Source organism: Neomonachus schauinslandi, chromosome 8 (assembly GCF_002201575.2).
Source record: "Neomonachus schauinslandi chromosome 8, ASM220157v2, whole genome shotgun sequence".
Lineage (NCBI taxonomy): Eukaryota > Metazoa > Chordata > Mammalia > Carnivora > Phocidae > Neomonachus > Neomonachus schauinslandi.
This window is the reverse complement of record NC_058410.1, coordinates 31,335,787-31,352,629: the sequence shown is the minus strand read 5'-3', so window position 1 is coordinate 31,352,629 and position 16,843 is coordinate 31,335,787. Positions and strand designations below refer to the sequence as shown.

The 16,843-nt window shown below is 39.5% G+C and overlaps 1 non-coding gene across 1 annotated transcript; it reads left to right on the top strand.

The window, feature by feature from the left end:
• Positions 1 to 1,207: 1,207 nt before the first annotated feature.
• LOC123325610 lies at positions 1,208 to 1,314 on the top strand. The gene has a single exon (XR_006540545.1). It is a non-coding gene; the product is annotated as a U6 spliceosomal RNA (small nuclear RNA).
• The last annotated feature ends 15,529 nt before the right edge of the window (positions 1,315 to 16,843 follow it).

Here is a 16,843-nt window from a genome sequence, read left to right as displayed (position 1 = left end):
GATTGAGGTTGCATTACAATCTGGCTTTTGCTTGGAAAGGCTTAGAAATGAGGGAGGAAGGTGATCCTGAGGATTCTTTACACAAAAGGGGCAATTTTCTCAGCTTTTTCCTGGTTTGCATGAAGCATTCCTTAAGAGTATGCCTCTGCTTTTGTTCTGTGACTCCATAGTCACCATCATCACTGCATTCCTAAATTGGTTTCTGCAGCAAATTAGCTTTGGACAGGGAAAGTGCCGAAGAGGAGAGAGAGAGAAGCACTTCTATAGGTAGAAAATCTCAAGTCTCTTTATGAACTAAACTGGGTTGTGAAATATGTGAAGGTGGAGACACTGGTGATCATCCCGTGGCCCTGCCAATCCAAGAGGTTCTGTTAACTACTCAGTTTTTGATGATAAAGGAAAAAAAAATTGTACAGCATCAATTCAGAATGCCCTTAGTTAAGAGCACACATTTATTGACGGATTGCAAGGGAAAGCGTGATTATAGCTATTAGTATATCACAGGGCTATGAGAATATACTTTTTTTGGCATTAAAGTAGGAGAATGATTAAAATGTACTATTACATAATGGGATATTATGGTGCCTAAAAAACGGACAATATGAAGGACATTTGTTCATATACTTTTAAAGCAATATTCAAAATGTACAATAGGACCATATTTTGTAAAAAAAAAAAAAAAAGGATATACATCAAGGTTTTAGTGGTTTCTGAAAAGGTGGGTTTTTTGGTTTACCTTTTGCTTATTTTTTCTTCAACATGTATTGCTTTTGTAGTAAGAAAACATATTTAAAGAAACGAGATAATGGTATAGGGCTCTCTTTGGGTTAATATTAAGTACTACTAATATAAAAATTAAAAAAAAATAATGTTTTGTGAACAAGTGCATTTATTTACTTGTCTACTAAAATAGCAGTTGGTTGGGGCGCCTGGGTGGCTCAGTTAAGCGTCTGCCTTCAGCTCAGGTCATGATCCCAGGCTCCTGGGATTGAGCCCCTCATGGGCTCCCTGCTTGGCGGGAAGCCTGCTTCTCCCTCTCCCACTCCCCCTGCTTGTGTGCTTGTGTTCCTGCTCTCGCTATCTCTCTAATAAATAAAATCTTAAAAAATAAAAATAAAAAAAAAGGCTGAACTCAGATTTAACCAGCAGAGGGCAGTAAGAAGCTGGTACCTGGTGAGGGACCTATCCAAAAACAAGCACTAATACAGTTCTCCCTCCCACAGCACATACACTAAAATTGGAGCAATGCAGAAAAGATTAGCGTGGCCGCTGCGCAAGGATGCCATGCAGATTCGTGAAGCAGCACTAACTACAGCAGGCTCCCCGTAGGAAAAGCTTCTCCTCCCACCCGGAAGTAAGATTATTGGGCTTTAGTTTACTACTTCTAGCTGCATTTCCCCCCCCCCCCCCCGATATTGTCGAATCCATGATCCCAAGCTGGTGAGGTGGTTTCATTATGTGCCAGGAGGCTGTCAGTAGAGGTGACTGTGGTTATTCTATATACAACTAAACTGAGTTTAGTAAGACATTGAAACTCTGCAACACATTCCTAGAGAAAAAGGTTTGGGTCCATAATTGTATGCTTCTGTTAGACTCCTTCTCTTCCTCTACACTGAGATTTGTCTAGAGCTACCTGAAGGCCAGAAGATTTCAGAGCAGGCCAATTTTGGAGAATGGGCATAATTTGGAGTGTATCAAGGTAACGTGTATTTTGGAGATTACAGTCCACACTGTAACTCCGTGGAAGCATTGACTTTGTTCCATGCAGTGTTTCCAGTGCCTTGTATAGTGCTTGGTGTGGTAGGCACTCAAGAGATTTTCTGTTGGATAAACAGAGTTGACCTGCCTATCTATCTGGTAAGTTAGCTAGTTAATTTGTGGGTTTTCTTCTCAGGCTTAAACTCCCCAGCTTCTTTTGACACTTCAATCTCTCATGTTCCTTTTTTTTCTGGCAACAACAGTGAATCTCTCAAGCTGGGCCTCTTTTAGACTAGAATGGTGCCAAGCTCTCTCAGCCTCCCTTCACTCCAGCTCCACTCTAGGGAGCAGGGCAGAGAAATGTATCCTATCACAATATGGGGTACAGAGCTCTAAGAGTCTGAAAAATCATTTTAAAAGCCACTTTGAGACCTGGGAACAGTAAAAAGCACATGAATTCAGTGAAACTATTTTTACATTGCAATAATTTCTTTTTGAAGCCTATTTATTAAGACACATGCCAACAGCACAGTATTATACAAGTGATGTGAATTAAACCTTACACAAATGTAGTATTTGTCTTTTTATTTTTCCTTCTCTCAACTGCCCCCAACTAAAATTTACAAATGGATATAAAAATCCTGTTTGTACCTGGTTGGCTTGTTAGCGAAATACTGAGTGAAAGGCCTGTGATATTTCACAGTGCTGCCACCAGATTAAAAGGAACAAAATGCACATAAAGAAATAAATATGATATTCATAAGGGGAAAATAAAATATTAACATACAAAAGGCTACAAATTAAAAGCCCTGTCTTCGCTTTTGGATTTGATGCTCGAATATACTTGGTGAGTTCCAGGGGTCAGCAGATGTTTTGCTAAGTGGGTGCATGTTGTGTCTTGCTGGGGGTGCTTACCCACTCGTGGTTTATAAAATGATGCAGTTATGCTGTTATTTCAGGAGGGACCACATGTATGATTTTAAAGAAGAAATAACCTTTTCTACCCCCACCCACAAGCTGCATTTTGGAAGGCAGCTATGCTCACTATACTCCCAACCACGCCACCAGCTGCATTTTGATATCCAGTTCAAAATTTTGTATTCTAAATTTCTTTCATGTAAAGAATCTAGAAACTTTAAAGCATGGAAATGATAACATGCATAATGTGAACCATGCAGAAGCAGAATTGGGAATCCTGTATGGAGAGGAATCAATGTATAGTAAATCTTTCAGATTTTTAAGTAATTGTGATCAAGGCATAAAGATCCTCCTTGTTAGGACCTTGATTGTGGCCTACTGTTGTCATGGGAGGCTGGCTCATTCAAAGCATTCCAGGGAGTGTGGCAGCCATCTGCAGCACTGGGTAGAATGCAGGACAGATGTAGATGTGGCTAATGGTCAGTGGCAGCCTGCAACTATCGTGTTGGGTGGCAGTAAAAATCAAACAGGTAAGAAATGAGTTGGTCTTCTAGTAAAACCACTGAGTGCATTTCTCCTGTCATGACTTGAGAACAATGGGCAACGGTTCCTTTAATGAAGCAGAAACTTGTCTGAACAATGAGTCCCAGGACTTTCTAGTCATGACAATTTGGAAGTAAGTGTTCAGTTCATTTGTGGCAAATAAAGGTGACGTTTTAAAAGCAAGCTTTTATTTCTGGGGCCTGGGGGTTAGAGAAGAAGAGGAAGGAGGGGGAGGAATGGGGGAAAAGATATAGAAAATGGGAGAGGGAGTTGTGGGGACCAAGGGCAGACTGCCCCAACATGGGACACTTTGGCATGAAGATTATTTTTGAGTTAAAGTTAATCAAAACCTAGTAGATTCAGGAAAAGTTCTTAACTTCCTCCACAATTGTCTAAAAAGAATGTATTCATTTTTTTAAAAAAATTTTATTCATTTTAGAGAGAGGGGGAGAAAGAGCAAGCATGAGCAGGGATGGGTAGAGTGGGAGGGAGATGGAGAAAGAATCTGAAGCAGACTCTGCACTGAGCATGAGCCCCATGCAGGGTTTGATCCCACGACTGCAAGATCATGACCTGAGCTAAAACCAAGAGTCTGACGGGCAACCAACTGAGCCACCCTGGTGCCCCTAAAAAGAATCTAGATGGAGGACTTGTTCCAGAAAGAGAGCTATCACCACAGATAACTACATTATAATGGGAACTAGGTGTAGTAGACAGGGGGGAGCCTAGCAAGACCTGTTTGATCAGGGTCCTTGGTGTCCCATTGTTTCTGAGTGGCCCAACAAACATTTGTTTACCAAACATTCACTCTTTTTCATTTTCTTTTGAATTGCATCCCATCCCTTTGAAGTCCCAGACCCCTACACCCTTTTCTTTAAGTTCGGAATGACGTATATACCTCATTTTGCCTGTCTTTGGAATTTCCATGTCTGTGTGGATTCCCTGTACATATGAAATGAAAATTTATTTTCTCTTGTTAACCTGATTTTGTTTAATTTGATTCTTAGTCCAGCTGAAAGGACCTTGAAGGGCAGAGGAAATTCTTCCTCCTAGACAGAGGGAATAAGGAGGTAGGGAGACAGACAAGAAGAAGAAGGAGGAGGGGGAGGAAAAGGAGAAGAAGAAAGGGAAGGAGAAGAAGAAAGAGGAGGAGGGGGAAGGAGAAGAAGAAGAGGAAGAAGGAGGAGACGAAGGAGGGAGAGGAGGAAGGCAGGGAGGGAGGGAGAGGGAGAGAAGTGTATGTTTATGTATAATTTATATATAAATTAGTAGAAAGAATTTACTCCACACATTATTTTCCTCAGTTAAAAAAATGAGTATCAACATTTGCCTTTGATTTTGGAAGGTCAGCTATCACTTAATGTTATAAATCATTAGTTGAAACTGCGTATAAATGAGTTGCAGATCAGCTGACCAGTTCCACCTTTCTTGCGTTGGCTAGAACTCAGGTAGTTGTTTTCCCTGGTGATCACAGTCTCAACTGCAGTGGTGTTTTATTGAAATGAAAGTGCTCATAATCATTGCCAGTCCCCAGACTTGTGCTTGTGTGCTAAAAATTTTTCTCTGAGCAGCAAAATAAAAAGTTATATCCTACGTATATAGGTTAACTCTATCTTCCTCGTAAGGCATTGAATTTTGGAGATTAACAGCCAGTTTGGGAAAGAAGCAAACTCTTATTCAAGTAAAAAATATATTTAATAACATTTATATTGCTTTAACTAAACTGGAACACAAATAACCAAGCAAAATCCTCCCAACATACAAATAACATGGAATCAAAACAAAATTGAGTATGTGGGTATGTAAACTGTGCCTTTTAGCCTTCTAATTCTGAATCTTTGATTATTGCCTTGATACCTTGATAATGAGAGTCAAACAACTGTGCAAAGAAATAACAGACCTTTATTTTATTCTATCATTTTGTCATTGTAGGAAATCCCCAAATTGCTTCATGTCTGATTTGAGTCCTTTGAAGAGGGTCTACCAGGAAGGGGCTCTTACATAATTCTAGGCTCTATCTTAGACTTAATCATTTAGTGAACATTTTTTTTTCTATTATACCTATCATGATCACCTCCTAAAGTAACCTTATTGCTAAATGATACAAATTTAGGGAATTTTAGTATTCTACACAATGATGCAAGTGATATTCTTTAATACTGTCATCTAAAGTAATCATAGCAATTGTGGTAAATTATTTTCTGACAGTCAGTAGTTACCTTGCCTCTGGTTGTGTTATGTCTTTGAAGTAACTGTGGGCTGACCAAAATGTGACCTTGCTACTTTCTCCCTATATTTCTGGAGAAGTTGCTCTCTCTTGCGCAGAAAGAATTGGGTCTGGAGTTCAGGCCTGAAGCGACAAAATTTTTCCCACTGTAGACTCTACGTGCAGTTAGAATCCAAATTTTTAAGATGGAAGGACCTGAGAAATGGTCTTGTTTGATTCCCTCATTTTCCAGCTGAGAAGACAGAGTCCCAAATCCCAGAACATGCCCCAAGAAGCCTTTGGCTGTGTGAATAAACCGAGAGATTATAGGATTTGTCAGTTTGTTGAAGATTAAAATATTCGGTACTTAATATATGTAGAAGGATTGTATTTGTAAATTGATGTGTGTAAGTGAAAAATATCAGTGATGAGAACCACAGACATACTATGAGTCCGTAAACACTTTTTAGAGCCTGAAAAAAGTTAATGATGGCAATTTAGTTGGCTCCCACAAGAGGAATGTACAGATGTGGAAGAGTGTTTATACAAGACTAAAATGTACATGCATAAGCTTCCACAGGCCATCCTTTTGCAATGTTCAGCACTTGGAATTTGGCTATTCAGTATTTTCCTGATCTGCACTTGTTCCATATTATCCAGGCCAACAACATGATACAGAGTAGTGATGTCTCCTGAATTAGAGATCTACAACAGAGACCTTTGTGGGGCCCTCAGTACACAGGTGAACTAATAGGTTCAAAGATGTGTCTTTATTTTTTTTTTTTAAGATTTTTTATTTGTCAGAGAGAGAGAGAGAGAGCACAAGCAGGGGGAGCAGCAGGCAGAAAGAGAAGCAGACTTCCCGCTGAGCAAGGAGCCCGACGCGGGGCTTGATCCCAAGACCCTGGGATCATGACCTGAGCCGAAGGCAGACGCTTAACCAACTAAGCCACCCAGGTGTCCCGAAAGATGTGTCTTTAAAAAACAAAAAGACAAAGATAAGGGGAGCTACTTGTCCAGAAAACAGTGATTTGAAGAAAACCTGTCTCAAAGTGAATACTGAGGATGTGTTTTACAAAAGGTTACAGCTAGTGGCTTTGCCTTTCCATTAAACATAAAAAACAAACAAACCTGGAAAAAAAAATGTATTAGTCTTAATTTGCAGAAGCAGTTATAAATAACCTTAAAGGAGGAGCATTGCCATCTATAATTGATTGGTAGGAGAATTGGACTTTTATTCTTATTTTTTTTAAAGATTGTATTTATTTGAGAGAGAGAGAGAGAGAACATGAGCAGTGGGGAGGGGTAGAGAGAGAAGCAGACTCCCCGCTGAGCAGGGAGCCTGATGCAGGACTCGATCCCAGGACCCTGGGACCATGACCTGAGCCAAAGGCAGACACTTAACTGACTGAGCCACCCAGGTGTCTTGGACTTTTCCTTTTAAAAATGGTCCTGGATTAGGTGTCCATTTTTCTGATATACTGTTGGCAGAATGTTGCTAATGTTTGTAGAGAAGAGCCTACCTCCTAATAATCTCTTTAAATTATGAATGAGACTTGGATTCTTATCCTAGCCCAGAATGCAGTTCCTATCCACACAAATCTGGGGAGACAATTGCATAACACATCAGTGTTAATGGTTTATGGCAATAACAAGAGCAAAAGAAAAAAAATAGTTTTAGAAAATATGGAACTCCCTGGTGGGTGTGTTTTCAGATTCTAAAAATTAGTGATGAAAAGAAAATTTGTGGGACGTCTGGGTGTTTCAGTCGATTAAGCATCTGCCTTCGGCTCAGGTCATGATCCCAGGGTCCTGGGATCTAGTCCCACATCAAGCTCCTTGCTCAGTAGGGAGCCTGCTTCTCCCTCTGCCTGCCGCTCCCCTTGCTTGTGCTCTCTCTCTCTCTTCCTGACAAATAAATAAATAAAATATTTTAAAAAAATTAAAGAAAAAAGAAAAGAAAATTTGAAAAGTTTATTTACTTACCTGTCTCTGTAGTTTGGTAAAATTCCAAGATAAAACTGTAATTTTTGTCAATGTTAACTTGTCTTCCACCTACTGTCTTCTGTGTCACTGCTTCTAAGTTTGGAATCATTGAGAGAAATTAATTTCCTGAGAACACTCTAGCTAATAATAAAATTCAACGTACATGGTTGTTATTTTTAATGTTTTAAAATGCTTTATTCATGTTTACATTGAAAAAATAGAGAATCGAAATTTAGGTCATGTGGAAGTGATATTTAGAAAAATCAGAACTACCGATTTAATGTTTAGATGAAAACTCCCCAACTTCTCTACAGTAACTTCTATCTAAAACATATTACATTTAAAGCAAGATTATTATGACATTGCCACTTGGAATGAAAGCGGTTTTCATCTGCTGGCTGAGGAAATCTATGAAAGAGCCAGCCTTCTCCAGTTGGTCGGTTTTGTCCTTTGCATGCCTTTGCTAGCCTTTGGAAGGTGATTTCATTACATTCTGCACAGTGAACAGGAGATGGCAGCATGACTTCAGACGTTCGAGAAGAGGTTTCTACTGATCCCTTCTGAAAACAGAAGGTTGGGGGCCGATGGAGAGTAGAGTTATAGCAGCAGGTGCTACAGTGTGTCTATCAAGCAGGAAACATAGGAAACAAATGTGAAATAAAACTGTTTAATGCCTCTGAATGCTGCAGATTTTTACGCATATTTTCCAGGGTAATAGTCCCTTCCTTTGTAAAAATGAAATGGGTCAGATGTTGAGATTTTTATGGGATTTAGAAAGCTGTACAAGCCTAACAAAGAACTTGGCTCTACAGCTGTGGGATTTTTAATCTGTTTTTTTGTTTTGTTTCTTTTTTTTTATGGAGAAGTAATTTTCTAAGAACACTAAACACTTATCTTCCTTATTTCTTCTCAAATTTCTAAATAGACTTTAATAATAATGGACAAGGAAGCTGGATCTCAGATCCATAAAAATACATACATGCACCAGAACTGTCTGTTTTGTGACAATGTCAGTGGAGGAGAGAAGCTATTAGATTGATAAACCCATGGGCCTCCAGGTCTCAAGACCTCACCTTCTTTTCAGTATTCGGTTTGGTACCTCTCTTGGAGGAGGCAACTTCAAGAAATACAAACATGTAATGTGCAACCTGGATATGTTTTACTGACATACTTAAAATGATATGTATTTGTAAATAAATTTACATACGTTCTTTGTGTAACGAACTTGGAATATTCTTTCTTAGCTTCCCTGCAGGAATTTTAAGCAGCTGTTGGAAGAGTACCTGGAGAATCAAAGTTTATTGGCTTTATGAAAAAAGAAGAGAAAATGAAGGCCAGTAGAAAAGGGTTTTTGCTACCTATGGTAGGTCTTTGGTTAGGAAAGAAAAGATTCAATGGATCGTTCAAAATTGGAGAGTTGCATTCCAGCCTTAACCTTCATTTTAAAATTCTATATACTTAGGGGCACTTGGGTGGCTCTGTCAGTTGAGCACCTGACTCTTAATTTTGGCTCTGGTCATGATCTCAGGGTCGTGAGATTGAGCCCCTCGCTGGGTCCATGCCGAGCGGGGAGCCTGCTTGGCATTCTCTTTCTCCCTCTCCTTCTGCCCCTCCCCCTGCTAGTACTCTCTATTGCTCCCTCTCTAAAAAAATTAAAAAATTCTATATACTTAGGAGTCTTATTTAGGAGATATTTTCAAAAACTCTACCTTTAATGTATGGATTTCTGTTGCTCATTTTCACTAACCTATGAGCTTTAATCTCCTCATGTCTGCATAGAGTCTGCTTCAGGCAATGCTTGTTTTGTTTGTTTTGTTTTTTTGTTTTTAGAAAGCAACCCTTCCACAATTGCATAAATTGGGATTGTGTGTACTAAACAGAACATTTTATTAATATGCTAACTCTCTTTCCATTAAAATCCGAGGTTAACAAGTACATAAACATAGCATTTATAGGTTGACTAGAGAGTCAAAGGTGAACTTGAAATTGAGTCTACCACTTGGCTTATCTCACTGACAGGGTTACTCTATCAGAAATAATGGCTTGAGTGTGAATAAATGAAAACCATAGATGTTTAATCATAACTCAGTAAGAGGTTTATCCTTGCCTCCATATGTAGCAGGAAGGGAATAGTTAACCTTAAAACATGTACCACTTTTCTTTTTCAATGTCCGGTGTCTCCTCATTAAATAACTGTGAACAAAGATACTGCTAATTTCCATCCTTTTTGACATACTAAGGACTTTAAAATGAGACTTGACAGAGGTTTTCGGTGTGTTGGTAGGACCAACCACTGGGCATCAGACTGAATAGTATAAGTTGATATGGTGTTCATAACCAATTTGAAAATGAGAACTCAAGGGAACACAATGACCTCCAGTGTGTGTGTTTGTGTGTGTGTGTGTGTGTTCACGTACTAGTTATTTCAGCCCACACTGGCTTGGGTATGAATCCTGGCTTTGCCTATTAGTCATTGTGAGACCCTAGAGAAGTCATTTGGCTTATATAAACCCTAATTCTTTTTCTCTAAATGAGGAATACTAATAATGTCTTATAGCTTTTTTAAAATGAAAATTAACTGAGATAATATGTGTGAAGTGCTTAGCCCAGTGTTCAGAACATAAATGGTGGTGGTTAGTATTATGATGATACAGAATTATCACAGCAAATTATATATATATATATATGCACACACACACACACAATACAATTAGATTACTTTTTTCTTTGCAAAGCCCTAGGCTATATAAAGATAGTTTTAAAATCTGTTAAAAACTTGGATATCCCTTAAGGAATAAGTTTATAACTTTTAGTTACACAGTGCTTGAGACAATATATTTGTGTAACCTTCTCAGAAAAGTTTTATAAATAGCTTTCGAAGGCCATGGACTTTATTAGGGTCCCAGTCCTAAGGGGTTCATGGAAGCTGGTCTAAAGATTATTTAGAAAGATTATAGAAAACTGTTGTGCCCAATGGGAGTTTATGTCTCTTCAGATCCCTGCTCTTGACTTCAGCTCTCAACTCTGGCTTTGTGCCCCCGTAGACAGCATGCGTGTTAAGAGTATTGTTTGTGGCTTTGTGGAGCCATTACTCTGAACAGCGTTTGTCAAACAGGACATTCATTTCTGCATACTACTTAACATACTGGATGTTTCACACAGTGCGTTACTCTTTATTGGTGTCGAACTTTTTTTTGTTACCTAGGGAACAAAACAAACTTAAATATTTCTAAAATCTAAGCCTCCTGCCTTGAAATCTCTTTGATGTTGGGTCTTCTGTGTGTTCTTTCAAGGACAGTTTAGGTTTTTGAACAATGAGGTCAGATAATCTTGTCCCTTATCCTACCTTCTTCTTCCCGTCTTCTCTTACCTGCTCTGAACCCTTATTTACACCACCCACACTAGCTTACACTTTTATACTTGGTTAAGACTTTCTTGAAGGTAGGAAGCATTCTTCTTATATGCTTTCCCCAATGCCTAATGTGATGTTTTGTTTAAAAGGTACTTGAAAGGGCGCCTAGGTGGCTCAGTCGTTAAGCGTCTGCCTTCGGCTCAGGTCATGATCCCGCGGTCCTGGGATCGAGCCCCACATCGGGCTCCCTGCTCAGCGGGAAGCCTGCTTCTCCCTCTCCCACTCCCCCTGCTTGTGTTCCCTCTCTAGCTGTCTCTCTCTCTCTGTCAAATAAATAAATAAAATCTTCAAAAAAAAATAAAAGGTACGTGAAAAATGAGCATATGAATATGAACTGTGGTCATATTTTGTGTATTGGGGGTATCACTGCCAAACATGACTAGGCTAAAATGGAGGCTCTTCATTCTAGAAAGATAATTGAATTCCATGACAGGAGTCATGTGTGGTACAGACTGAACAAACCCACTCTTTTTTTTTTTTTTTTAATTATTAGACAGGGAGAGAGAGAGAGCACAAGTAGGGGCTGCAGCAGGCCGAGGGAGAAGCAGACTCCCCACTGAGCAAGAAGCCTGATGTGGGGCTCAATCCCAGGACCCTGGGATCATGACCTAAGCCGAAGGCAGATGATTAACTGACTGAGCCACCCAGGCATCCCTAAACAAACACATTCTTTTCACCATTATAATTTAGGCTAATCTATGAAAGAGTTACATGAAATAGCTACTTTACATATTGAATAGATACCATGTTATTTCAAGTGTGATATGGGCTGAAAAGAGTAGGTTTGAATAAGTGTAGAGGCAATTGTAAAAGAGTTAAAGGAAGCTGCATGTTGTGAGCAAATCTCTGAACTTTAGAACTAATGTGAGCTGTCGCCATCTTGGCATATTTCTGCCAAGATTGAGCAGTTCTATTGAACTAGCAGGGTCCAGGCTTTGACAATATGACAGTTCTTACGCTCTCAGGAGCCATAAAGAATGGAATGGATCACAGTTACAATTTTATAATTATTATTATTTTTTAATTTTCTTTTTTTCTTTTTTTTATTATTATGTTCAGTTAGCCAACATACTAGTTTTAGCCAGCATTAGTTTTTGATGTAGTGTTCAACGATTCATTAGCTGTGTATAACACCCAGTGCTCGTGTTCTGTCCTTGTCCCTGCACCCTTCATCATCCTCACATATCAAAACCCACCCCTGGTTATTACAATACTGTTAATACAATACTGGTTAATACAATATGAGTGAACCTCGTCCATTCCTACACCCACATAGCTGAACACCATTGCAGAAAAGCGTGCAACCAAACCAACTGGGTTCATGTTGCAGACTGGCGGTTAGAAATTGTGGTTGCAAGTGGACGTTCCTCTCTGATTATTTCTGTTTTCTCTCAGTGAAATAAAGAAGGAAGGTCACCAGCCAGAATCAAGGTGAGGGAGGAGGTGATGGAAATTTGAGGTGAGAGGAGACATCCAGGAGAGAGACAGAGTGAATGGGCAAAGTATATGATCCCACATCCCCTCTAACTACTGTCCCCATTTCTCAATTCCCATTCAGAACAAAACTATCCAAAGGATTTTCTATCATCCCTGTTTTCAGTTCTCCTTCCAGTTCATCTCGAAACCTACTCCAACCAGTATTTACTAAAAATTCCCCTGAAACCTCTCTTCTCAGGGTCACCAGGGAATTACATGTTAAATTTAATGTTCACTCCTCAGTCCTTTTCTTTCTTTCTTTTTTTTTTTAAGATTTTATTTATTTGACAGAGGGCTCAAGCAGGGTGAGCTGCAGGCAGAATGAGAGGGAGAAGCAGGCTCCCCGCTGAGTAGGGAGCCTGATGTGGGGCTCCATCCCAGGACTCTGGGATCATGACCTGAGCCGAAGGCAGATGCTTAACCAACTGAGCCACCCAGGTGCCCCTCAGTCCTTGACTTCTGGGTAGCATCTGAGAGTGGATCACTCCCTCCTCTGTGAAACACTTCTTTTACTTGTCTTCTGTTTTTGGTTGCTTTATTGACTTCTCCTTCTTGGTCTACATTACCAATTCTTCATTCCATCTCTGACCTAAAAATTGGAGAACAGAGGTTTCATTCTGTGGATCTCTTCTCTATCCACACTTATTCTCTTGGTGGTCTCATCCATATTTTTGTGGAGGGCTTCACATTTATATCTTTTTAACAGACCTTTCCCCTGAACTCCAAATAGCTTATACCCAACTGTTCACTTGATATCTCTGCTCGGATGTCTAACAGGCTTCTCTAACCAAGCTTCTCATCTTTCCTCAAAAAACTCCCTCCACTCCTGATTCCTCCCCATTGTAGTAAGTCACAACTCTACCCTCTTAACTGCTCAGGCCAAAAACTTGGGAGTCATCTCTTTCTCTTACACTCCACATTCACTTCTGTCAGCCACTCCTGTTGTTTTTACCTTCAAGATGTAGTCAACATGAGGTGATCTCTTACCACCCTCATTGTTTCCATTCTGGGACATGTCAATATTATGTCCCACCTGGATAGCTGCAGTCGTCTTCTAACCAGGGTCGCTGTTTCCACCCTTGACCCCAACAGTCTGTTCTCCCCAACAGCAGCCACAGTGAGCCTTTGAAAACTTAAATTAGATCATCTTACTCAGAGTAAAAGCCAGTCCTTAAAAGCATACAAGGCCCTACATTGTCTGACTCCGCTATCTCTATGATCTTTCTCCCGCCATTCCTTTTTTTCTCTCATTCCCTTCACTTTAGCCACAACAAGGAGAGGCGCCAGCAGGGTGGGAAGGGGGTAAGGGTGGCGTGTTGATACTGGGGCTCCATATTGGTTCACCCCCGTCCTATAGGACCATAGGTTTGTCCCTACTCCCTCCAGGGGTAGTGACAGCTTTCTGCTCTTGCTAGTCCTAGGATCCTATCTTATTCCTTACTGTTTCTCCAAATGTGCTTATTTTTAAATAAATAATCTCTTTATTAAACTCTGCTCAAACAATCTGAGTATGCCATTTATTTCCCATGGGAACCTGGACTGATGTAAGGACACAGGATATTCTAACAATAATTTTAGGGAGCTAAAGAGGACTGGGGAGATTACAGACTGTTCTGTGGAGTTTGCGCAGATACAAAACATCTGAAGAGCCTGAGGTTCGATGCAAAACACCCAGAGAGAACACTTACACTGACTGACACTAGACATTTGCAAATAGAGGATAAAGTAGACTGATACCAACTGGTCCAAGTCCATGCCCATCATCACAAAGATAGGAAAATGAATTAGGATACGTTCTGAAGAAGTTTACAGACTGATGATGCCCTTTCCTCAATATTAAGCTCCAGCTAAGCAAAAGTTCACAGAAAGGTGATGATAATAGCTCGCTTTTTCTATTTCCTTGACATCTACACCCTCTAGCCTGAATGTCTCCATTGTTACATTTATTTAGCATGTCCTGTAATTCTTGCATGATACTGATTTGTAAAATAAGATTAACAGGCCATCACCAGTTCACCTGTGTCAAAATAGCTCTAAAGGGAAAGACATCTGTGGAGGAAAAGAGAGAGGGCACGTAGGTGGCCAGAGGAACCCCAAATAAACGGAAGGAAAAAAACCTGAGACGATGCAGAATTTGGGAAACAATTTATACACCAATGCTACAGTGGTAGAGGGACTTTCAGGAGAAAATGTGATGTTCATCTGTCTCGGAGACAGCAGTGACTAGGCTCTCAGGGGATCAATAGGCACAATTTTTCCTATGTGTGTGCACTGATCTGTGGTTGTATTTGTCAGTATGAATTGAACATAACAGGTTACTGTTTTTTTTTATTATTATCTTAACTCAGTGCAGCACCTAACAAGGCTTTGTGTATTGAAAATGCAATCATTAGTTAAATGACTAAATAAATGTTAATCCACTGAGAAATGAGCACAAACCACCAGCATATTACTACATTAACACTTTTCTTCTTAGTGTAATGTTTGCTCATTGAACTGATTATTGTTTTGATTGGAATTTATTAATTGACTCTTGCCAATTAATAGCCAGTTATTAAACCTATCAAAGAAATAAATAGAATATCTGTTCACTTGGCTAAAAGTTAATTGCTGTGATTTCGAACACCTTTTGGATCTCTCCCTAAAGGAGTTACAGAAAAATCTATTAATTTTTAAATCATTAACATACAGCCATTGTGACATGTGTGTGTGAATATGGAAACTCAATGTTCATGTTGTCAAGTTACTGCTCATTTCTAGTTTAGATCCCGAGTTGCCTTTTTAAAATGCCACTTTTAACCTGGCAAAATTATAGTCAGTCTAACAGAGCAGTGAACACCCAATGCGCCTCCTGGATGAATGAATAAAAGATGTGTCCCCAGATGGAGCATCACTCCCAACATCTTTATGTATTTATGAATCTACATATTAAAGAATTCAAGTTTTTAAATGGAATTATTACAATTTTATCAATGCTCTATACCTGCCTCAAAAGCTAATTTTGTGCCATCCGAGTCATTAGGTAGGAGGAAAATGAGAAAATGTATTTCCTATGTTAGATGTAAATACATTTAAATTTTGGTGCAACTTTAGGCTGAGATGAAACACTGGCTCCTGTAGAACTTTTTTACATACTGTATAATAAAAGTCTGTAACCTGATACGTCACACATCTCCATTAACCTCTGACATTGAATTTGTTCTATTCTGATTGTTTTTCATTGATACAAGTGTTTGGTGAGGAATTAAGGAGCTTTCCTTCACAAATGTTTTGTTTGATTTACAGCATTTGGGGCTGTGATATTCCTGGTTAGAATACTTTACTGTTGAAATCCTTAAAAAGAAAAAATTAGTTGAATTCCCAAAGGATAATGTGCATCAGTTCTATGTTAAGTTCTTTGTTCGACTTATTATTTCAGCTTCCAAAATGTGTTTTCACTAACATAATAGCGTGATAAATGCAAAAAGTGTGTGCACAGCTTAAAACATTTGGAAATGCTTCCACAAGTTGCTTTATACTGGGCAGTTTACTTTTTCTATAAAGGCATCTCTATTCCATACTCTACTGTCCCGCAGGTTTCTGAAATGTGAACACGGACTCTGTGAGAATTCTATTTTTGGGCTTAAGAAAAAAACTGAGTTGCATGGTAGACAGTTTACACTCCTGTCTAGTTGAGCACTTTCTCCTTTCTTCCTTCTTTTGTACACGGACATCAGTTTCACTTATTTCTTTTTGAATATTTATGTGCCCTCCCTTGATTTACAGGACATAAAGCTTCCAAGAACCAGAGTTAGCTGTCATATTCGTCCTGTATTTTCTTTTCTTTCTTTCTTTTTTAAAAGATTATTTATTTGAGAGAAAGAAAGAGAGAGAGAGTAGGGGGAGGGGCAAAGGGAGAGGAGAGAGAGAATCTCAAGTCGACTCCCCGCTGAGCACGAGCCCACATGGGACTCGATTCCACAACCCTGAGATCATGACCTGAGCCAAAATCAAGAGTCAGACGCTCAACCAGCTGAGCCACCCAAGTGCCCCCGTCCTGTATTTTTCATGCTGTTTCATTTTCTTTTTTTGACCTTCCTAATCACCTCTTTTCTTCAAGCACTCTAATTGTGAGCCATCAAAATAGAGTACCATCTTCAAGATGGCCCACATTACTAAGACAGTTTCCCCCTTTATGCTCTGTATCTGCTCTTCCTGATATGGCAGCCAGTAGCCATGTTTGGGTGTGGAACACTCGCACTGGGGTCAGTCCAAATGGAGTTGTGCTCTTAGTGTAGAACACACACTGGCCTTCACTTAGGAGAAATAAAAAGGATGTAAAACATCTTGTTAATTTTTTATATTGATTACATGTTGGAATGGTAATATCTGGGGCTTATTGATTTAAATAAAATGTTTTAAGTGTTTAAATCTTTTAAGAGATTTAAACGTATTATTTATTTTTTTTCTTTTTTGAATGAGGCTACTAGAAAATTCATTCTAAAATGTGACTACTGGGACACCTGGGTGGCTCAGTCTGTCATGATCCTGGGGTCCTGGGATCGGGCTTCCTGCTCAGCGGGGAGTCTGCTTCTCCCTCTGTCTTTGCCCCTCCGCCCCCTCTT